Raw genomic sequence first — 22,820 nt, 5'->3', positions numbered from 1 at the left:
CATACTTGAGAATAACCTTCCTAAAGGTTCAATTAACTTAAAACTTGAAGTAGAAATTAAATTGCCAGCTATATCACTGGCATCTACCCGGCAATGTGGAAAGTTGTCCAGGTATGTCCTGTCCACAGAAAGCAGGACAAATTTAATGTGGCCAATTATAGCCTCATCAGCAAAGTGATAAAGGTGGCGTCAACAGTGCCATCAAATAGCATTTACGCAGCAATAACCTGCTCACTGACGCTCACTTTGTGTTCTGCCAGGGCCACTCAGCTCTTAACCTCAATACAGCCTTGGTCCAAACTTGGACAAAAGAACTGAACTCAAGAGGGTAGATGAGAGTGACTGCCCTTGACATCAAGGCAGCATTTGACAGAATGTGGCAGCAAAGTGCCCTGGTGAAATTGAAGTCAATGGGAACCAGGGGGAAAACTCTCAACTGGTTGGAGTCGTATCTTGCACAAAGAAAGGTGATTGTGGTTGTTGGAAGCCAATCATCTCAGTCCCAGGACATCGCCACAGGAATTCCTCAGGGTAATGTTTTAGGCTCAATGACCTTCAGCTACTTCCTCAATGACCTTCCCTCCATTATTAGGTCAGAAATCGGAATGTTTACGGAAGGTTGCACAATGAACGGTGCAACTCCTCAAATACTGAAACAGTCCATGTCTGTGTGCAGTAAGATCTGGACAACGTTCAGGATTGGGCTGACAAGTGGCAAGTAACATTCACGCCACACAAGTGCCAGGCAACACCCATCTCCAACAAGAGAGAATATAACCATCTCCCCATGACATTCAATGACATTACCATCACTAAATTCCCTACTGTCAACGTCCTGAGGGTTACCATTGACCAGAAACTAAACTAGACAAACCAGATAAATACTGTAGCTGCAGCGGCAGGACAGAGGCTAACACCTCCTGACTCTCCGCAGCCTGTCCACCATTTACAAGGCACAAGTCAGGAGTGTGTTGGAATACTCTCCACTTGCCTGGATGTGTTGTGCTTCAACAACACTCAAGAAATTCGGCACCACCCAAGACAAAGCAGTCCACTTGATTGGCACCCCTTTCACCAACTTAAAAATTCACTCCCTCTACCACCAATGCACAGTGGCAGCAGTGTGTACTACATACATGATGCACTGCAACTCACCAGGGCTCCTTTGACAGTACCTTCCAAACCCATGACCTCTACCACCTAGGACAAGGGCAGAAGATGCATGGGAACACCACGATCTGCAAGTTCTCCTCTAAGCCATTTCTGACTTCAAACTACATTGCCGCTTCTTCACTGTTGCTGAATCAAAATCCTGGAGTTCCCTTCCTAACAGCACTGTAGATGTACCTGCACCAGATGGACTGCAGCCATTCAAGAAGGCAGCTCACAACCACCTTTTCAAGGTCAGTTAGGAATGGGCAACAAATGTTGGCTTTGCCAGCAATGTCCACAACGCATGAAAGTATTTTTAAAAATTATATAATTTGACTGAAGTATATAAATCTTGTACACAAATTATGTACATACAACTCCAAAAATGTTAAATTATAGAAATAGTCAGTCAGAATATAGTCCAAAAGGCAGTAAAGCTGGAAATATGTGGTGTGGAGAATACTTCGTTTGAAGAAGAATGATTGACTGGTCTTAATAATGGAAATAAAATTGGAGAACCAACTGATAGCATTCTTTCCTTGAAGTGATGCCACATGTTGCCCTATAAAATGAGAAGTTTAATGATTTTCAGGTGTTTAAAGTGCAAAACGTTCTGTAACCCAAGGGTATATTCAGGCTGGTACAAATAAATCAAGTGTTTGTTGTAAAAGGTAATTTGACTGATATATTCAGTGAATCGTATAATTCAGTATCAAAGAATGGTTAATTATTTGAATAGAAATATACCTAACCAAACAAAAGCATTAAAATACATAACCTACAGAATGTCTACAAGATTAATGATTTTTCTGGGAAAGATGCTATTTATTTAAAAATTCAGAAGAGACATGTGGCATCTTGTCTTAATCTTGTTCACCTCAAATCTCCCCTCAACCCCCTTTGCCTCAAGAAGAATGAACTCAGCTTCACCAACCTAGCCTTGCAGCTAAATTTCCCTTACCTCTGGAATCATTCAGGTCGATCTCCTCTGCACCCTCTCAAGGACCTTCACGTTCTTCCTAAAGTGTGGTGTCCAGAACTGGATACAATACTCCAGTTGTGGGTTTATCACAGCTTTACCAAATTCAGCATAACTTCCCTGATATATACCCAATACCTCTTTATATGAAGACAAATATTGACTTTTTCTATCAAAATAACACAGATGGGGACAAGCAGGTTGCTTCAGGTTTCAACTGTCTCTGACACAATTCAGAGTTAGAAACAGCAGAACTTAACAGTGATCCTGTGATGTTCCTTTCAATGCTTTCTTCCCCGCTCCACATTACTTCCCAACAAGTTCCCACTACTTCCTATCCTTAAGCCAATTTCTTATTCATCCCAGGTTTCAACTTCAATCATCTCTGCTTTGAATTAATGAAGATTTCTTCACTTTCATGATTTCATCTGAGTCATTGCTGAACTCTGCTCAGAAGTGTTTATTGCTTTAATTCAACATGTAGTTTAAAATGAATCTTTGAACCTCAAATCTTGAATGCCAGGGTATGGAAATATCATTGTTATAGTCCTGGAGTAGTAAACAAGAGATTGGGAGTTCATAATCACACCTCACCAAATTGTGAAGTTGAATTCACCAAATTTGGTCATTTGTGGGTTAGCACCAGGAAAAATAATAAAGTTACTCAATTGTTGTAAAAACAACCTGAAATGCCTTGTCTGTCAAGAAAAAAAATCAAGATGCCACATGTCTCTTCTGCTGTTTCTAATTCTGAATTGTCTCAGAGACAGTTGAAACCTGAAGCAACCTGCTTGTCCCCATCTGTGTTATTTTGATAGAAAAAGTCAATATTTGTCTTCAAATATAGAGGTATTGGGTATATATCAGGGAAGTTATGCTGAATTTGGTAAAGCTGTGATAAACCCACAACTGGAGTATTGTATCCAGTTCTGGACACCACACTTTAGGAAGAACGTGAAGGTCCTTGAGAGGGTGCAGAGGAGATCGACCTGAATGATTCCAGAGGTAAGGGAAATTTAGCTGCAAGGCTAGGTTGGTGAAGCTGAGTTTGTTCTTCTTGAGGCAAAGGAGATTGAGGGGATATTTGAGGTGAACAAGATTAAGACAAGATGCCACATGTCTCTTCTGAATTTTTAAATAAATAGCATCTTTCCCAGAAAAATCATTAATCTTGTAGACATTCTGTAGGTTATGTATTTTAATGCTTTTGTTTGGTTATGTATATTTCTATTCAAATAATTAAACATTCTTTGATACTGAATTATACGATTCACTGAATATATCAGTCAAATTACCTTTTACAACAAACACTTGATTTATTTGTACCAGCCTGATTATACCCTTGGGTTACAGAACGTTTTGCACTTTGAACGCCTGAAAATCATTAAATTTCTCATTTTATAGGGCAACATGTGGCATCACTTCAAGGAAAGAATGTTATCAGTTGGTTCTCCAAATACAACATAAAACACTGAGATTCTAATTTCTAACACATATGATTAGGAGGAAGAAGGACAGAAAGGAACAACTTAAGAGAATTGGAGCCAGGCAGTTGCTTTCCTTATTCTTACTTTATTTCTTCGAAAAGTAACAAGTTGAACATCAGAATAAGAGTAAGCCATTTAGTCTTTTGAGCCTGTTTCACCATTCAATGAGATCGTGGCCGATCTGTAACTGAGAGTGATTGAGTCAAAGCCGTTGTAGCAAAGAAGGAGGCTATTTGGTTCATCATGTCAATGCCAGCTCTTTGTAGTGCAATACAATTGGTTCCATTCCGTAGCCCAGCAAAATTATTTTGCTCAAGTGCCGATCCAATTTCCTTTTGAAATCTTTGATCATCTCTGCATCCACCCCCTCATAGGGAGCTAGTTCTAGGTCATTACTACTTGCCTGCGTAAAAAGTTGTTCCTCATATCCCCATTGTATCTCTTGCCCAAAATCTTAAATCTATGCCCCTTAGTCCTTGTATCATCAGCTAACGGGAACAACTTTTCTTTGTCCACTTTACCTTAACCAGTCATAATCTTGTTCATCTCAAATCTCCCCTCAACCTCCTTTGCCTCAAGAAGAACAAACTCAGCTTCATCAACCTAGCATTGCAGTTAAATTTCCCTTATCTCTGGAATCATTCAGGTCAATCTCCTCTGCACCCTCTCAAGGACCTTCACATTCTTCCTAAAGTGTGGTGCCCAGAACTGGATACAATACTCCAGTTGTGATTCTATCACAGCTTTATCAAATTCAGCATAACCTCCCTGATATATACCCAATACCTCGATATATGAAGTCCAAGATCCCATATGTTTTTCTAACTATGTTCTCAATATGTCCGGCTACCTTCAAAGATCTATGTGCACGAATCCCCAGGTCCTGTGTCCCTGTACCCACTTTGGAACAGTGCCATTAAGCATGTTTTGCCTCTCCCTATCTCTTCTTCCAAAATCCATCACCTCACACTTCTCTGTATTAAATTCCATCTGCCACTTGTCTGCCCATTCTGCTAACTTATTTATGTCCTGTTGCAGTTGACTCGTATCATCCTCGCTGCTTGCCATACCTCCAAGTTTGGTACCATCAGCAAATTTTGAAATTTTACTCTATTCCAATGTCCAGGTCATTTATATGTATCAAAAAAAGCAGTGATCCTAGCACTGACACATCCATAAACATTCACTCTCTCCACCACTGTCGCACAGTAGCAGCAGTGTATGCCATCTACAAGATGAACTGCAGGAATTCACCAAGGCTCCTTTGACAGCACCTTCCAAACCCATGGCCACTACCATCTAGAAGGACAAGGGCAGCAGATAGATGGGAACACCACCACCTGGAAGTCCCCCTCCAAGTCACTCACCATCCTGACTTGGAAATATATCGCTGTTCCTTCACTGTTGCTGGGTCGAAATCCTGGAACTCCCTTCCTAACAGCACTGTGGGTGTACCTACACCACATGGACTGTAGTGGTTCAAGAAGGCAGCTTACTACCACCTTCTCAAGGGAAACTAGGGATGGGCAATAAATGCTGGCCCAGCCAGCGAAGCCCACACCCCATGAATAAATTTTTAAAATTCTCCAGTTTGAAAAACAGCAATTTACCATGACACATTGTTTTCAGTCCAGCTGACACTGACCCTCCCTCCTACTCCATGAGCCTCAAATTTGTTAGCCAGCCGATTATGTGGTACTTTGCCAAATGCTTTCTTAAAATCCATATAGACAACATCCACTGCATTCTCTTCATCAACCTTCTCCATTACTTTATCAGAAGTTCAATTAGATTAGTCAAGCACGGCCTGTCTTTTACAGATCCATGCTGGCTCTCCTTAATTAACTTAAACCTCTTCAAGTGCCTGTTAATTTTTTTTCCCCTGATCATTGCTGCTAAAACTTTACCCACCACTGATGTTAAACTGACCATCCTGGTCCTTACCCCCTGTCTTGAATGGGGGTGTCACATTTGCCATTTTTCAATCCACCGGCCTTTCCTGTATCTAGAGAAGATTGAATGATTATGGCAAGCTCTTCTACCATACCACCCCACTCTCTTTAGCAAACTGGGGTGCAAGCCATCCAGACCAAGTGATTTATCCACTGTAAACAGAGCCAGGCTTTCTAATAAATTTCCTTTCAAATTTCTCCCCAATGATTACCTCCACCATCTCCACTTCTACTGATAACTTGTCAGCATCCACTTCTTTCATACACACCGATAACAAGTTCTCATTAAGTATCCTAGCCTTGTCTTGTGCTTCTAAGTATGTATCTTTGTCCTAAATAGGCCCCACCCTGTCTTAACCACTTACTGAAGATACCTGGGTTACCTTTTATGTTAACTGCAATTCTATTCTCATATTCTCTCTTTGTCAGTCTTATTTTCCTCTTCACTTCCCCTCTTACTTACAGACTAAATTGGGCCTTTGCCTCATATCCCTTTGAAAGCAAACAAAGGACGGAATTTTCCATGCCCGCTGGCGTTGGGCGTGATCAGTGGCGTGAGCGGACAAGATGCGCGATCGGTCTTATGAAGGCGGGAAACCAGTTTGCAATCGTCCACTCAGCCTGCCAATGGCAGGCCGCGTTTCCCACCATCAGATGTCAGGAACCTTATTGTAATACATCAGCATATCATTATCAGACCAGCTCAACGGAATCGTCCCACCGCCAGCTGGATCGTCTGTCCACGTCGGCGTGCTTTCCCGCCGACATGTTTCACAACAGCGCATAAAAGGCATGCACTTGGCAGCCTGCACTTTGAGGGGAACTCAGAGGTGAGTACACAGTCATGTTGTGCAGTGATCACCAGGGGCACCTGTTGCACTTCAAGCTTCAGGGGCGTTGGGGGAACCGGGGTTAAGGGCAGCCTTGTCGTTGAGGTGACTCATGGCAGCAGGGGATTAAGGGCAGCCCTGCCATTGAGGTGACTGGGTGGGGGGGGGGGGGGGGGGGTAAGGGCAACCCTGCCGATGAATATAGCGCACAAGCATTTGGGGCAGGTGGTAGGGTGGGAGAGGGAAGTGGCCACGCATTAGGGAGAACTGTATAAAGTGGCCATTCCTCTGCAACTGAGACAGTTCAGGCGCAGCCAAATTGATATGATTGGGGTCGGGCTCCTAGCTTATCTGCCCACTCAAGCAATGCAGAGGCATCAAAGTGCCACCAAATGCTCAAGAGATTTCCCCTCCACCCCACTGGCACAGACTGCAAATTCATGAGCATTTTAGTGGACTGCAGAACAGTTGGACAACTGCACACGTTGTACAATCTCCTCGCTAAAGCTGGCCATGGAGCAGTCTGGAGCCCCTTGCAATGTCAGCATCCAGGTTTGGACCAATCTCCCCCATGATTCAAGCTAACAGGGCAGCCATGTAGTGCACTAATTTCTGGCCATCCAAGTGGTGGCTAGCACCCTCTGGGAAATGTTAAGGGGCCGTCATGCTTAACCGGGACAGGTTCTTAGTACACCCGTACTAACCACGTGTCTCTCTCTTTCATCCTGCAGGACTACAACATCAGGATCATGGAGCCTGGTGAACTAGCTGTATGCCTGATGGCCTACGCAGCGCGAAGAATACGGAGGAGAGAGCGACTGAGGCACCTGGCTGCGCAGAACTTCAGGAGCAGCAACTTCAGGAAGAAGGCGCAGCTGGGGCTCCCGCACACGCTGCCCAAGAGTCACAGCGAGCCATCGCAGGCCGGCGCCTAGCAACACCCAAGGTCTTTAGACACCACCTTTCATTCCTGCAGATGACCGAGAACCAGTGTCGCTGAAGACTGTGCATGTCTAGGGAACTGGTCAGTCACGTCTGCCAGCTACTGCAGGATTTGGCACCATGGGGATATGGAGGACATCTGCTGCCAGTGGCCGTGAAAGTTACCGCGGCGTTCAATTTCTATGCCAATAGCTCCATTCAGGACTCCACAGTTGACCTCTGTGGAATCTCACAAGCCTCCGCTCACAAATGCATCCATGAGGTCATGGATGCCATCTTTGTGATGGCACACAACTTTGTGCATTTAGCCCTGGATCAGGACGCAAGAGAAATTGGACTCGCCCAGATCTCGGGTTTCCCACAGGTGCAGGGTGCGATTAACTGCACTCATGTGGTGCTCAGATCTCCATTACAACACACGGTGGTCTACATCAACCACAAAGGGTTCCATTCACTGATCGTGAAGCTGGTGCGCGACCACCAGAAACGCATCTTGCAGGTGTGAGCACGGTTTCCAGGGAGTGTTCACGACGCCTACATCCTTAGTTGGTCACAGATCCCTGGAGTCTTCCAGGGTCCACAGAAGCTGCAGGGATGGCTCCTCGGGGACAAGGGCTACCCGCAGAGAACGTGGCTGATGACACCCGTGCGGCGGCCTCGGACTGCAGCAGAGCACCGGTATAATGAGGCTCATGCTGCAGCTCGCAACTTGGTGGAGCAGACCATTGGGGTGCTGAAGATGAGGTTTTGGTGCCTGGACTGGTCTGGCGGTGCCCTGCAATACAGCCCGCAGAGGGTGTCACGCATTGTCGTCGTCTGCTGCATCCTTTACAAACTGGTGCTCCAACGGGGAGACAAGCTGGCTGAGGAGGAGATGGAGGAGCTGTACCTCTCCTCCAATGAGGCGGATGCCGATGGGGATGAGGGTGAGGAGGTCCTCGGAGGTGATGATGATGGGGATGAGATCCTCGCACTGGCTAGACAAGGCAGGTGCGCTTGGGAGACCCTCATAGCTGCTAGGTTTGTGAAGGATGATGACGACATACAGCGAAGTGACCACATAGATCCTCACATTGCATCTGCGAATGTTTGACTACAGTCTGGGTTATAGCAGTGTGAATATCCTCTGTGAGGATGCTCCTGTCATGGAGACTTAGTGGAGGCTCTAATAGTCACTCGATTGCAGGAAGATAATGACAACATGCAGCGATGATGCTCCATAGATCTTCACATCGCCTCTGAGAATGTCTGACTCCTGTCTGGCTGAGGGCAGATCGCTTTAGAAGCAATTGATCCTTTGTCTGCCTTCAGCACCTGAGCCCTTCAGGAGCACAGCATCAGCGGTCATAGGTGCTAAAGAGATGGGGGTCAACCCCTCATTAAAGGTGCTGAGAGCACGCCGAGAAAATGAGAACTCTGTGTGGCCTGCCCATTACATTCTGGCAGCAATGACAAACACCTCTGAGGTGCAGGCATCAGTAACGTGTCCAGGGAGTGTGAGGCTGGACCATCAATTTAGTCTGAAGGCTGCACAGAGCACAGGGAAGAGGCCCTGGACTGAGACACCTGCCTTTATCTTGTGCAGAAAGGTTTCACATCTGAGTGACAAGAACACTGCTCATCAGAGCAAGGAGCCAAAGGCAGGGAGACATTCTTAGGAGTTTATTGACAATAGGGAACAGTATATACAAGTGATTAATACCCGTGCAGAGGCTGTGCAACTAATTCTCCTTAACTTTCCAAACCCTGCCACTACATCTTGGTGCTCCCTGGACATCCATAATGGAGGTGGAGGCAGCCTACTGACTGCGACACCCTGCCTGTGATGACCTCGGCGGGCGTCCTCTGGAGGGCCGTGACTTGGAGGGCCCCGGCCTACTTTTGGGGTCCTGCTGTGTGGCAGTGGCACCCTCCTTGGCCTGTGGAGCTGGAGCTGCTGAGGTCACAGGAAGAGGGGAGTCAGATGGGCCAGACACTCTCGGAGTCACCTGGATGGATGGGCCTGGAGATTACACCTACTGATTCTCCTCCCTATGGGTGCCTGGGGGCCCAAGACTGACCCCTTGGGAGAGGGGGTAGCTGGTGTGAACTGTGCTGTCTGGCACCCCTCTCGCGTAAACGCTGTTGGAAGCCAACTATGGCATCAGTGATGGAGTTGAGCCTGTGCAGCAGTGTAGGAGCGAAGTCCTGGACCAAGGTCTCCATGGTGGCAGCCATCCTACCAGTGTTGACCTTCATTCATCGTAATGCCGGCGCTATCAGTTCAGAGTGAAGGCAGATGGACTCCTCCATCATGCCTTGCAATCTGAGGAGTGCAGCGGACATCCCTTCCTGATGCTCCCAAGCCTGCCTTTGCAGCTCAAGCAACTGTGACACAACCAAGTCCAGAGACTTGTCGTCTGACTCGGACTCAGCAGAGTTCTGGCCTCCAGCAGTCCTCTGGGTGCCAGAAACCTGGGAAGACCCTGCCTCCACCTACTGTGGGTTGGAATGGTGCAACGTGCTCACCAGATTGTGATCCCGGGGCTTTCCGAGGTGTGTGTCTCTGTGCTGGTGGAGGGTGTGGGTAAGTGCTGTGACGGGATTTCAGGGAGGGTGCCTCCAGATTCCTCTTCAGAGGTTTCTTCAGTGCTTGACTGGAGGGCCTTGGTTATGGACTCTGTCGGCCGTTTGGCAGATGTGCCTACGAAAGCAAGGAGAGTTAATTAGTGCATGGCAGTGGCCTGTGAAAGAGGACACATCACTCACAGAATGGTTGTCTGATGGATGTTGCACTGCTGGACCCTCACTTGGTAGAGCACCGCAGACCTCACTGTTAGTACAGGACTGGTCCAGATCCTCGCCGACCAGCTGGATGGCTCTGTTTTCAATGTCTGTGAGGACCTTGATTTCAGGCATTCCGCCACCAGTCTACTACCTCTCCCTCTTGTTGTGTGCCAGCTTGTCCTGCATGAATAGAGATGGAGAAAGTGTAAGCAGGACGCCTGCCAGGCTAGATGATAAGTATGCCTGGCCTGTGTGGATGGTGAGTAATCCCATGGACAGGATGAGGACAATAACAGTGAGTGTGAAAGAGTGAATGGTGATGGCCCTTGAACCAGCTTTGAGTGAGGGCCATGTGGGTGTGTGATGGGTTTGTGAGTGTGTGAGTTGAGAGTGATGAGAAGAGTGACTTACCCTGGCGGAATGGAGGAGATCATTCATCCTCTTGTGGCACTGGGTGGCTGTCCTCTTTTGAAGGGCGTTGGCGCTGACCACCGCTGCCACCAGCTCTCAAGTCGGGTTAGTGCTGTTGCTGCTCATCCTGCGGACAGAACAGAGTGTAGGACATCCCGGCGAGCCTTCACGGCATCAAAAAACGTTCGAGGGATGCGTTGCTGAACCTGGGCACTGCAGTCTTCTTCAGTTTCATGTTTCAGGGCCATGTCTTCCATGCAGCAGTGGAAGCACTGACATATGTGCCTGTGGCTGGCCTTTAAATATAGAGGCAGGGTGTGATGCAGCGGCAGGGTAATGATCTGCGGGCAAATGAGAGCCCGCCCGCCATGGAAACGGTGTTTCCTGGGACTACATAAATAATGTGGAGGGTTTGGTACAACACGGCATGAAAACTAGCCATCATGGCCGGTGGGTAAAATGGCATTTTACCCGCCCACTACCGCACTTAGTAAAAATCTGGGATGATCCCGCCAAAAGTCTCTCTGAGGGAATCAGATAGGAAGGGGGAATTGGATGGGAATTTGATGATTAAGGGCAAGGGGACAGAAGGCCTCTCACTCGCCATTCGTGTGGAGATTGTGTGGAAGTGGATTGAGGCCTTAGGATCAGGTAAGTGACAGCAAAGGAACGGAGTGGAGGGGATATAGGTTTTGAGAAGGTAATTCAAAAGGGAAGGGGTAGATAGAGTAATGGGAGTGAGGCATGGAAGGAAATCTAATTGCATGGGGCAGGGGACATGATGAGTACAAGAGAGTGGAGAAGAACAAGTAATTGTGGGAGGGAATGATAAGGGAGGCATCGGGAACCATACTTTCCCCACAACTTACTCCATTCTAATAGAGTCTGCAGCCACTGGTTTCCTGCCACACTATGCAGTACCATCCACCACATCCTACCTGAGGAGAAAAAAAGAGAAAGACAGAGAGAAGCAAAGGAGTTAAATGGAGATAAGCAGAAAAATCAGCAAGAGAAACAGTATTTCAAAACAGAAATTATATTCTTTGATATAATATGTACAGCACCAAAGTAGATTGACTAGTTGCATGTTAAATTTGATATTTGGATTATGCATTTCATTAAATACTCCTTATAAGTACCTGCAGTACCTGTTACTTTTGTATTTTTTCCATGTTAAAGATGCCCCAATAACAATAATTTGCATTTATATTGTCCCAAATGTCCAAAGGTGCTTCACAAATTATGACATTGAACCAGATGAAGAGATATTAAGACAGGTTACCAAGGGCATGGTAAAAGAGGTAGGCTTTAAGGAGCATCTTAAAGGAGAAGAGAAACCTATGGAGGTGAAGAAGTTTAGGAAGGGAATTCCAGAGCTTAGGGTTTAGGCAGCTGAAGACATGGCCTCCAATGGTGGAGTGATGGATGTGCAAGAGGTCAGAATTGGAGGGGTGCAGAGATGTTGCATGGGTTGGATGAGATTACAGAAATTACAGCGTGTGGTGAGGTCATGAAGCAAGTTGAAAACAAGGACGCAAATTTTAAAATTATGGTGTTGTTGGACCAGAAGCCCATGTAGGCCAGCATGTATTGGGGAGAACAGCAGGTTACGGACAGCAGAGTTTTGATGAGCTCAAGTTTATCAAGGGTGGAAGACAGGACGCCAGCCAGGAAAGCACTGAAATAATAAAGTGTAGAGATAAGAAAGGCATGGATGAGGGTTTCAGCAGCAGATAAGCTGAACTGGGGGTGACAAAGGTAAAAAGGTGGTCTTGATGATGGAGCGTGTATGGGGCTGGGAGCTCATCTTGGGTTCAAGTAGCATCCCAAGGTGGTTCAGCCTCAGACAGTGGTCAGGGAAAGGGAGAGTCAGTGGCTAGGGAACAAAGTTTTGTGGTGAGGACCAACAACAACGGCATTCGTCTTCTCAATATTTCGTCAGAGCAAATTACTGTTTATCCATGATTGGATGTTGGGCAAGCAAGTTGGGCAATTATGACATATCAGGAGCAGTAGATGGGTCGAAAGAGAGGTTGTGGTGAGGTAGAGCTGGGTGTTGTCAGCGTATGTGTGGAATTTGATGTGATTTTGGATGAGGTCTCCAAAGGCAAGCATGAAAATGAGAAATATGAGGGGCCAGGAAGAGATCCTTATGTGAATCTGGGTGTAATGCTGTGGGGGGCTGTGTGCCACACACTCCATAAAACCTAACTATTTGATCAAGTTTTTGGTCACTTGTCATAATATCTTTTGTGGCTCAGTGTCAAATTTCGTCAATGCTCTTGCGATTCGCAGTAACTGTTATTTTTTATGAGCATTTCATCCTTTGCATGCATAATCTTCCCACAAATGATGTAAAAAGAAAGAGAACACACAAGAAGACCACTAATGTTTATATAATAATCCCAAATGCAAGGGAACCTCTGCAAACTTGGCAGTGAAAGATGAGGACTGAAGATGGGGAAGAAAAACAGGGTTGTGCAGGGTTCACAATGACCACTTCCTCTTGCTCTTAGTTCTCAGCTTTTTCTCTGATTTTCTCACTGATAACAAATCATATAATGAAGAACTTTACCAAGTAACTTGTGCTGGAAGCTAAATGTGACGGTTGATCATTATCTCACAATCTGTAGCATCTCTTTCTTTTGGCGTGCAAAACAAAATGGAAGCAGGTACCACCCAATACTCACTCCATTGCTTCTAAATACCAGCTCAGATATATCCTGCCAAAGTTGATTGCAAAGCTTTCCGATTGTCCAGGGATAGAAGACAATGGTCTCGGGTTAGCAACCTGCAAAAATTGGCTGAGTTTACAGTTCGCACCAGTACCTTCTTTGTCGGCACAGAGAGACTCACAGATCAGCTGCTAATGAGAAAGTTTGAGAATCCGCCTTGGTCTGGGATTTCCTTGTAACTGGTCAGAAACTTCAATCGAAGTGGTGAAATTGCACCTCCAGAGAGGTTACAGCAACCAAGCTACAAGGAAATTCACAGCCTCAGTAAGAATTTCAACTTTCAAGGCGCAGTCTGTAATTGGTAAAATAAATGTTATTAAAGTTGTAAATTATTTATTTCCAAAAAAATCTGTACTGGACTTTGGAGTGTGAACATGGCAATTTACCAAGTCAATGTTCCAGTGAGCAATGGTAGACTGGTTCCCCTAAAAAAGTGACTGTTGCACACTTTGTGAGTAGTGCTGTCAGTCAAATAACGGCAATTTAAAAATAATGTATGAAATGGTAAATAGTGTTTGGTCATAGATTTGGCTTTGGCACCTGATAAGTGAAAACAAAAGACTCAAATAGAAGTTTGACATTTTGATCTGACCAATTATTCATATTCTGCTATGCATAGAAAGGAAATAAATTTTCTAAGCATTAAATGGTTCCTGAAAAGCTGTTATCTTCAACAATCCACTGTGTGACCACAACTTGACCTTCACAATGTAGGCAAAGACAATTTGTATCCTCTGAAGAGCTCCGTGATCCAAACCTCATTTTTGTTTCACTGATTGGTGTCAGGACTAGTGGATGTAGGAGCAGAGTGCACTTCAATCAAACCATAAAAACGTAATTTTCTTAACGCCCAGATTGGCAGGATTAATAAAAATCCTTCTGAGTCCGCCCAATAAGTACCCTGGGAATGTTTTTCCTACTGAGCTTTGAGTTGTAGTACAGCTGGCTTGTATTGAGTAGCACAAGCAAGTGTACAAATATGGCATTCAATCAAATGTATTTTTATGTTTCACAATTGAGCAATGTATCCACTTCTTCACTACAAATGGGGAATACTTCAAATAGATTCTACTGTATTTTTATTGCATTATGTGTTTTTCAATGCTTTTAGTTTAAAAATGAGTTACAATCTCTCACAGCTGTATTTGAGAATGAGGTTTGACTATATCCCACTAATATTTTTATTTTAAGTATGCCTGATTTTTATTCTAGATTTCGTTTAGTCAAATGAATTTATCAAGAAAAAAAAACTGAATATGCCGCAAATTTTGGAAATATCAAACAAAAATGCAGTATGCAGTGAACTAGTCAGGTCACATCTGTAAAGACAGGAAGATGTTAATGTTTCAGGTTGTCATGTGATCAAATGCAGACCTCCAGAATACATCCAATCAGAACTCTGCATTACCTCAAATCTGATGTCTTGTATATACACAACCTTGTTTGCTCAGCCACTGATGACAGTAGCTTCAGTCTTCTAGGCTCTAAGCTCTCGATTTCTCTCCCAAAACTTTGCTACTCCAACTTTCGCTCATCGTTTAAGATGCTGTTAAAAACCTACTTCTTCGGCAGAGCATTTGGTCACCTGTCTTAATGTTTCCTTCATTGTCTCAATGCCAATTTTCTTCTAATTATGATCCAGTGAAGCATCTTAGGATGTTTTATTATGTTAAAGGCACTCTATAAATGCACATGGTTGCTAAGTTACTGTAGTAATTATGGTTTTATTTAAAGTGTAATGTACCTTTAAGAATAATACTTGTTAGGAAAGATCACAGGATCTGTAGTAACCAATAGGTGAGTAGCGCGGGCTACCTCAGCAGCCAGTGTAGAGATAGAGTTGGAGTTGAAAGCACATGTGTAGTTGCTGCTGAATATATTGAAAATAAACTTAATGTTTCCGCCCAAGAAGTGTCTGCAGATCAACTCTATAACTAATAGTACAACTTGGCCACCTTACAATGAACTGACAACGGGGATAAAATAGGATTCAACAGAAGAAATCAAGTTAGAAAGAAACTGGCACTGTACCGTGCCCAGTTGATTGTAAGTAGCATGCTCTGTTAGAATTGAAGAAGTTATCCTCTCTCAAAATGCCACAATTTGGGAGAATTGATCCTTTTGAACCAGCCACAGACAACTGGTCTCAACAAATAGAACGCCTCATGTTCTTTTTTCAAGCGAATGAGATTACGGGGGAACAGAAGAGGCAAGCAATCCCCATGAGTGGAGCTTGTGGAAGCAAAACCTATGGTTTGATTCGAAGTTTGACAGCACCCAGTGCCCCAGATTCGAAGAATTTCGATGAATTGGTGGACCTCGTGAAGGGTCACTTTCAACCCAAGCCCTCAGTCACGATGCAGAGGTTTAATTCACGAAATAGAGCCCCAGGTGAGATAATTGCATACTACGTGGCAAATTTGAAGCAGCTAACGGAACACTGAGAGTTTGCTACGACTCTGAACAACATGCTCAGAGATCATTTAGTGCGTGGGGTGAAAGAGAACACTATTCAGAAACGATAATTGTCTGAAGTGAATCTGGATTTCGATAGCGATAGCGCTGCTCATGGAAAATGCTGTAAGAGATTCACAAGCAATACAGGGTATGCAAAATGGCGCCGTCTTCCACATCAGGCAGGAAACCTCAAGCGAAAGTGGCACGAAAAAGCGAGACTGCCACGAAGCGGGAAACAGCCCCTGCTAACCGAAGAGCAAAGAAAAATAACTTAGAAGCAAGATCAAAGAATAATTTTAATAGTGGTGGAAACAATCAATCAGTCTTTAAGCAATTGGTAGTTTAAAAAAATCAAATGCTACTATTGTCACAGAAACGGACATATAATGAGGCAGTGCAAGGAAAGATTAAAGCAGGCTTGTAAACAAAAGAAGAAGCCCAATGACATCTACAATGTAGAAGAGCCTGAAACAACAAATTTTGACATTTACTCCTTGTTTAATCTGAAAGTTGGAAAGACAGAACCAATATTTGTCAATGAAAGTAAATTGCAAACCTGTTGAAATGGAAGTAGACATGTGAGCTTCCACTACTACAACTGGGGAACATACTTACAGATATTTGAATTATGATGAACATCAATTAAGTTTGGAATGAACAGATGCCAATCTAAAAACATATACAGGTGAAGACATTCAAGTAAAAGGCATAGGCAGAGTAACTGTCCATTATGGAAGCCAATCGTCAAAGTTACCAGTGTTGGTATTGAGAGGCAGAGGACCAAGCCTTCAGGGCGAAATTGGCTAAAGGAAATCAACCTTGATTGGCCACTGAGATTCCAAAAAGAAGCTGGAAGCGTTCCTGTTTTGAAAAAGGAGCGTGTAAGGACTCAACAACCTGAAGAAATGCAAGCTGTCTTAAGCCAAATTCTAGAAGGACAGCAGAAGAAACTAAAAAAGACTCTGCTTGATGACAGAGTTCAAGGCAAGGTGAGCAACCTTTGAAGGGAAAAAGAAAACCTGTTGAAAGACCTTTGCACACTACAAGATTCTCTCAAGTCAAAGTTTGTACCTCTGGAAAAGTATGAAGAGAAACAGAAAGAATTCAGTACTTCTCTGAACAAACTGAAGAATGAGTTGGCAGAAAAGGCACAGCAAAGTTCAATTTTCCAGGAGGCAGCAAACAAATACAAAAAAGAGTCGGAAGAGCTGAAAAATCAGCTAAATGATGCCAAAGAGGCTTAGGAAGCAAAAGTCGCAGAGTTTTCCAAGAAGCAGACAGATAATGAAATTTTGAGAGACTCAGCCACTGAGCTCAGACAAGTTGAGCTTGCTTCTGAGAGAAGTCTGGCCAATAGTGAAGCCAAAAAGAAGGCTAAGATTAAAGTCTGTGCTAGAAAGAAGGCGGCACGTAGAAAGAAGATACAGAAATACTAATATTGTCTTAATTCTGGCAGCATACAAATACATAGGCCTGGCAATCAAATCGCAAACGCCGATGCCCTTAGTCGTTTGTCTTTACAAGAAAATGATGAGTACGTCCCAGTTCCACAGGCACTTGTTTTACTATTAAATTTCTTAGATTCCTTGCCGGTATGTGATGAACAGATCAGAGACTGAACAAGTCTGGACCCAGTCCTATCTCAAGTACGAGAACAAGTGCTACATGGTTGGTCACTGAAGCCTGTATCTGATGAAACAAAACCATACTTCAACAGAAGACATGAAATAACCAGTCAGGATGGCATCTTATTGTGGGGTGCATGTGAGATCGTTCCTCCAAAGGGAAGGGAGCCACGGCACCCATCCAGGAATTTCCTAAATGAAGACCATAGGATGCAGCTATTTATGGTGACCAGGGATGAATGGCAAAATAGAGAGTATGGTAAAGCATGTGGGCAATGTCAGCAACTGCAAAGTTTCCAGTGACAGCTCCATTACACCCATGGGAGTGACCTGGGTGCGGTTACACATTAACTACATTGGACCATTCCTGTGAACAATGTTTCTGCTCATTGTCAATGCCCATTCAAAATGGTTGGACATATATGAGGTGAGGTCACCAACGTCGAGCGCTATAATTGAGAAACTACATCAGAGTTTTGCCATTCACGGACTACCAGAAGTAGTCGTTTCCAATAGCGACACGGCAATTACGAGTGCTAAGTTTCAACGGTTTATCAGCCTCAATGGTACCACTTTTCCTCAAAACGGACTGGCCGAAAAGGTGGTTCAAACGTTCAAGACAGGCATGAAAAAGCTAACTGATGATTCCTTGGCAACCAAGCTAGCACGCTTCCTTTATCATTACGGACTACCCCTCACACAACAACAGGTGTCACACCTGCAGAGTTACTGTTGAAATGCCTTCTCAGGACGAGATTGAGCTTAATAGTGCTGAATTTAGAGGGGAAGGTGGAAAGGAGTCAGGGAAGCCAGAAAACTGGCATAGTTGTGAGAGGAAATTTACCATAGGAGAGTTGGTATACGTGAAATACTTCGGGGAAGGACCAAAGTGGTCACCGGGTGAAATAAGTGTGGTGACTGGACCTCTAGCTTATCATGTAGAGGTGGAAGGCTGGACCATCCGTAAACATGTGGACCATTTAAGGAAGAGAGAGACAAATCATCAAGATATGGTTCCACCAGTGACCATGACCGGGTCTGTGTTTCCTGTTGAAGATACTCCACCCAGGACTGACATGTGTGATGTTCCTGTAGAAGTTGAGGATACAGAACTGCAAGTGTCCACTGAAGTACCTGATGTTCAGGCAACTCCAGAAAAGGAGGTCCCTGACAAAGAATCTGAAATTGTGGAGTTGTGACATTCCACACATACCAGGAAGCCACCTGAAAGACAGAACTTGTAAATTCCTTACCCAGTGTAAATATTATGTTGTCTTGAAAAATATGTCATTGTAAATATGTGTATAGCCAAGGTAAAGTGGGAGGAATGTAGTAATTATGGTTTTATTTAGTGTTTAATGTACCTTTAACAATAATAGATGTTAGGAAAGATCATATGATCTGTAGTAACCAATAGGAGAGTAGCACAGGCTACACCTCAGCAGACAGTGTAGAAATAGAGTTGGAGTTGAAAGCACATTGTAGTTGCTGCTGAGTATATTGTAAATAAGTGCGTGAGAGTGGTGTGCGTGCGTGCGTGGTGTATGTGTGTGTGCGCGTGGGGGTGTACTGCGAGTGTGAGTGGTGTGCATGTATGTGAGAGTGGTGTGTGTGAGAGAGTGGTGCACTTGCGTGGTGTATGTGTGTGCGAGAGAGAGTGAGTGAATGAGTGAGAGAAAGTGAATGAGAGTGTGTGTGTGTGAGCGAAAGGTGAGTGAGTGTGCACGTGTGAGAGAAAGTGAGTGTGTGTGTGTGCGCGTGAGAGAAAGTGAGCGAGAGTGTCCGTGTGAGGGAAAGTGAGTGTGTGCATGAGAGAAAGTGAGTGAGTGTGCGTGTGAGAGAAAGTGAGTGAATGTGAGAGAAAGTGAGTGAATGAGTGTGCGTGTGTGAGAGAAAGTGTGAGTGTGCATGTGAGAAAGTGAGTGAGTGTGCATGTTTGAGAGAAAGTGAGCGAGTGTGCATATGTAAGAGAAAGTGAATGATTGAGTGTGAATGTGAGAGAAAGCGAGTGAGTGAGTGTGCGTGTGTGAGAGAAAGTGAGTGAGTGCGTGTGAGAAAAAGTGAGTGAATGTGAGAGAAAGTGAGTGAGTGTGTGTGTGTGAGAGAAAGTGAGTGAGTGAATGTGCGTGGGTGAGAGAAAGTGAGTGAGTGAATGTGCGTGGGTGAGAGAAAGTGAGTGAGTGTGCGTGTGTGAGAGAAATTGAGTGAGTGTGTGAGAGAAAGTGAGTGTGTGTGAGAGAAAGTGAGTGAGTGTGTGTGAGAGAAATTGTGTGTGTGTGAGAGAAAGTGAGTGAGTGAATGTGAGAGAGAAAGTGAGTGAGTGTGTGTTTGTGAGAGTGTTGTGGGTGTGTGAGCAAGTGTTGTGTGTGTATCTATGTGTGAGAGAAAGAGTGTTGTGTGTGTGTATGAGAGAGTGGTTTCTGTTTTTGTGAGAGAGTGGGGTGTTTGTGTGAGAGTGGTATGTGTGTGTGAGAGAGAGAGAGAGAGAGATAGAGTGGTGTGTGAGAGTGTGAGAGAGCACACATACACCAACCACTCTTCCTCTTCTCTGAAGAAGTCATACAGACTTAAATCGTTAACTCTGTTTCTCTCTCCACAGATGCTGCAAGACCTGCTGAGTTTTTCTAGCACTTTCTGTTTTTATTTCAGATTTCGAGTATCCGCAAATTTTGTTTTTATCTTAGAGGGGCAAGTGTGCCCAGGGAAGCTGGGCGGGGGGAGGGGGGGTGTCGACAGTGGGGTCCTGGAAGGAGAACTCAGGGTACTGGTGATAGGAGGGAACAGTCACAGTGAGAGGAGGGAGTGGGATGCAGTAGGGTGGCAGGTCCAGGCTGAGAGTCTGGTAGGTGAAGGTCACATCGGGTGGGTCACTGAGGGGGACAAGGCAGGTGACTCAGATAATGGGAGGAGGGGCAAAGTCAGGGTGGGCAGTAATGGGTGTCAGGTCTGAGGGGCAGAAAGGCATGTGGAGATAGATCGTGATGGGGTTCAGGGTAATGGGGAAGTTGAAGGGTGACAAAGGGGAGAGGAATGGTGACACTAGGTGGGTCTATGGTGATGGGGGAGAAGACAGGGGAGGGTGGAAGGTGGTGGAGCAAGTTTGAAAGGTCATACACACTATCTTTCCAAACTTACCTTGACCACGCAGTGAGTCAGTCAGTGAGATCCCTTGAGGTGGGGGTCTTTTCGGGTGTGTGGAGTTCAAGGTCAGTACAAGTGGCCAACTGAACTGATTCCATAATAATTGAGGCCATGGATGTCAAAGATGCTCACTTCTCCTCTCCATGGTGAAGCCCACATTGCAGCAGGTTCGGGTCTCATATCATCGAGATTCCAGGAAGGTATGGAGCTGCTGTTCATTCTGTGCCATTTGCCATTGGCTGCAATCAGAGGCAGGGGTGAAGAAAGGGGAGGGAGGTGGAATGCCTCCAAGGGGCATGGCTGGTGGAGGGCAGCCAACTCATGGCTCCAAGTGAACGGTCATGGCTGACAAAGGATCATGCGCTTAGTCTTTCTATGCTGCCAAGACAATGGTCTCTCTGTAGAATTTCAAGGGTAAATTTCAAGGGACAAGCAGAAAAGTGTCCGCATGAAGCTTCTTGCACATGGCACTCATCACCTTGATCAGAGAGCAGTGTCTCCATACCCATTCATGTATGAACGGGAGTGACACCCATCTCTGGATCTCCAGGATGTCCTTTACCTGGAAGGGGCGGGGATGCCATGTCTGGACAGAGACCAGGTGAAGGATTAGCACTTGCCTGCTGTCTCATCTTGAAATGAGTGAAAGGCAATGCCGGAGGTACCCTCATATGTCCCAGGATGTAGTTGCTCAAAACTGCGATCTTCTACAATACGAGTTGCAACTGCAAGGACTAAAGAGGAGTGGTGCGGAGCTCCTGGCTTGCAATGAGTGCAAGCCTGTCTGGGTGCCCTTTAAAAATGGCATCAATATCTTTGACCCCATGAGGTAAATGTGGGGCAGGCAAATTCCTGCCTGCGCCGCCACGTAATTTGCCGAATTCCTCACTGATGCATAATTAATGAGCTGTAAAAGCGAAAGATTGTGTGTGTCCACCCACTTGGCCGCAATCACGGCAGCTTTCCCACTCACCATCTGACTTAGTCTCCAGAATGGAAAATTCCATCCAGTGTATGTTTGTGGCTGGGATTTTCTGCTCCCGCACATAGCGGGTGTCATGGCAGGCAGGAGCGGAAAATATCACGAGATGAAAAAATTCAGCTTCACATTGGCAGGAAAACTGGGTCTGCCTGGGACTTCAATGGTGAATCGCATTTCCTGATGTGCAATGTTCAGAACGCTATCTGAATATGTTTAAATGTCATGAGCACTCATTATAGAGTCTACTTGCCAGTATCAACCCCCCACACTGGATCAATAGACAACGTCGGCATCTAATTAGACCAATGCGTTTCATAACCAGGTATAAGCGTCGTGCACCTGGCAACCAGCACTTGGCTTCAAGGTTTGTTTACCTACCTTTCATTACGCAGTGCTCGTGGCACCTCAGTGTAGCGTCAGGCTTTGGACGCCTGCAGCACCACATTGTTCTCGGGCAGGGGGGGGGTATCACAGGCAAGGGTCTACCTACCAGACCAGTGGTAAGGTGGGGGTGGTGTGGAAGGGGCCGCAGGATAAGGCCTCCACTGGGAAAGGGCAATAGTAGACAGGGTTTGTGGAAGGGGCCATGGGGCAAGGCCTCCACCGGGCGGGGGGTGGGGTGCAGTAGGGGACAGAGTTTGACTCAAACATGATATGGGGGATTCAGGGTGTGGGGGGGGGGGCGAAGGTCACAATGGGGAACAGTTTGTTACAAAGGGTCTAACATAACTGAGTTGGGGGCAGAATGGGAGGAAAGCGGTGTGAAAAAGCACCTCATTTTACATGGCTGACGTCACAAAGTCTCTCCTTGTCCCAGCCCAGAGAGGGTGAGGGCATGTCAGTCTAGGGTCAGTAGTGCCCAGAATGTTGTGCACAGGTAGTCTTCATAACACCACGCACATGGGTCTGTGGGGGTTTCTGGCATTATACTGTACTGCAGATGGCACACTCATAGTTAGGGGAGGCATCTGCAGTCAGGGAAAAAGGGAGTGTAGGGGCATTGGAGGGTTCTGGGGAGGGGTGTGCTATATGTGTAACTGGGCAGGAGGCCTCAAGATGGGGAGGGGTGAGGTCCACATGTGGAATAGGCACATCCATTTCCAATGATTCAGGGGGTAACACGGGGATTTCCAGAGCAAGCAAAAAGGGTTCAAGGATTCGAGGGGGAGGATGTTGGATGCAGGGAAACCTGGAAATTGAGCTCCTCCAAGCCGATGCAAGGGATTTTTTCAGTCATACAGGGAGGGTTCAGCTAGGGAGATGGTCCGCGCCACCATCTTCCAACCTGAAGCAATGGCGCAGCACAAAATTTAAAAGAGGTGGCACTCTAAGGATGAGGGTTCTGAGGGCCAATTGGAGGA

At 45.4% G+C, this 22,820-nt stretch overlaps 1 long non-coding RNA gene across 2 annotated transcripts in view; it reads right to left on the bottom strand.

The window, feature by feature from the left end:
- Positions 1–22,820, bottom strand: part of LOC144686583 (uncharacterized) — a 52,292-nt gene that overhangs the window by 18,433 nt on the left and 11,039 nt on the right. The window contains exons 2-3 of one of the 2 annotated variants that reach the window (XR_013577949.1): positions 13,095–13,310; positions 11,389–11,457 (exon numbers count right to left, since the gene is read on the bottom strand). This is a non-coding gene — a long non-coding RNA (uncharacterized LOC144686583). The remainder of the gene's footprint in view (positions 1–11,388; positions 11,458–13,094; positions 13,311–22,820) is intronic. The other variant, XR_013577948.1, reaches the window with a different exon arrangement.

This window comes from Cetorhinus maximus, chromosome 11 (genome assembly GCF_964194155.1).
Source record: "Cetorhinus maximus chromosome 11, sCetMax3.hap1.1, whole genome shotgun sequence".
Taxonomy (NCBI): Eukaryota; Metazoa; Chordata; class Chondrichthyes; order Lamniformes; family Cetorhinidae; genus Cetorhinus; species Cetorhinus maximus.
Note: the sequence above shows the minus strand (reverse complement) of the source record. Positions and strands in the feature narration are given on the sequence as shown.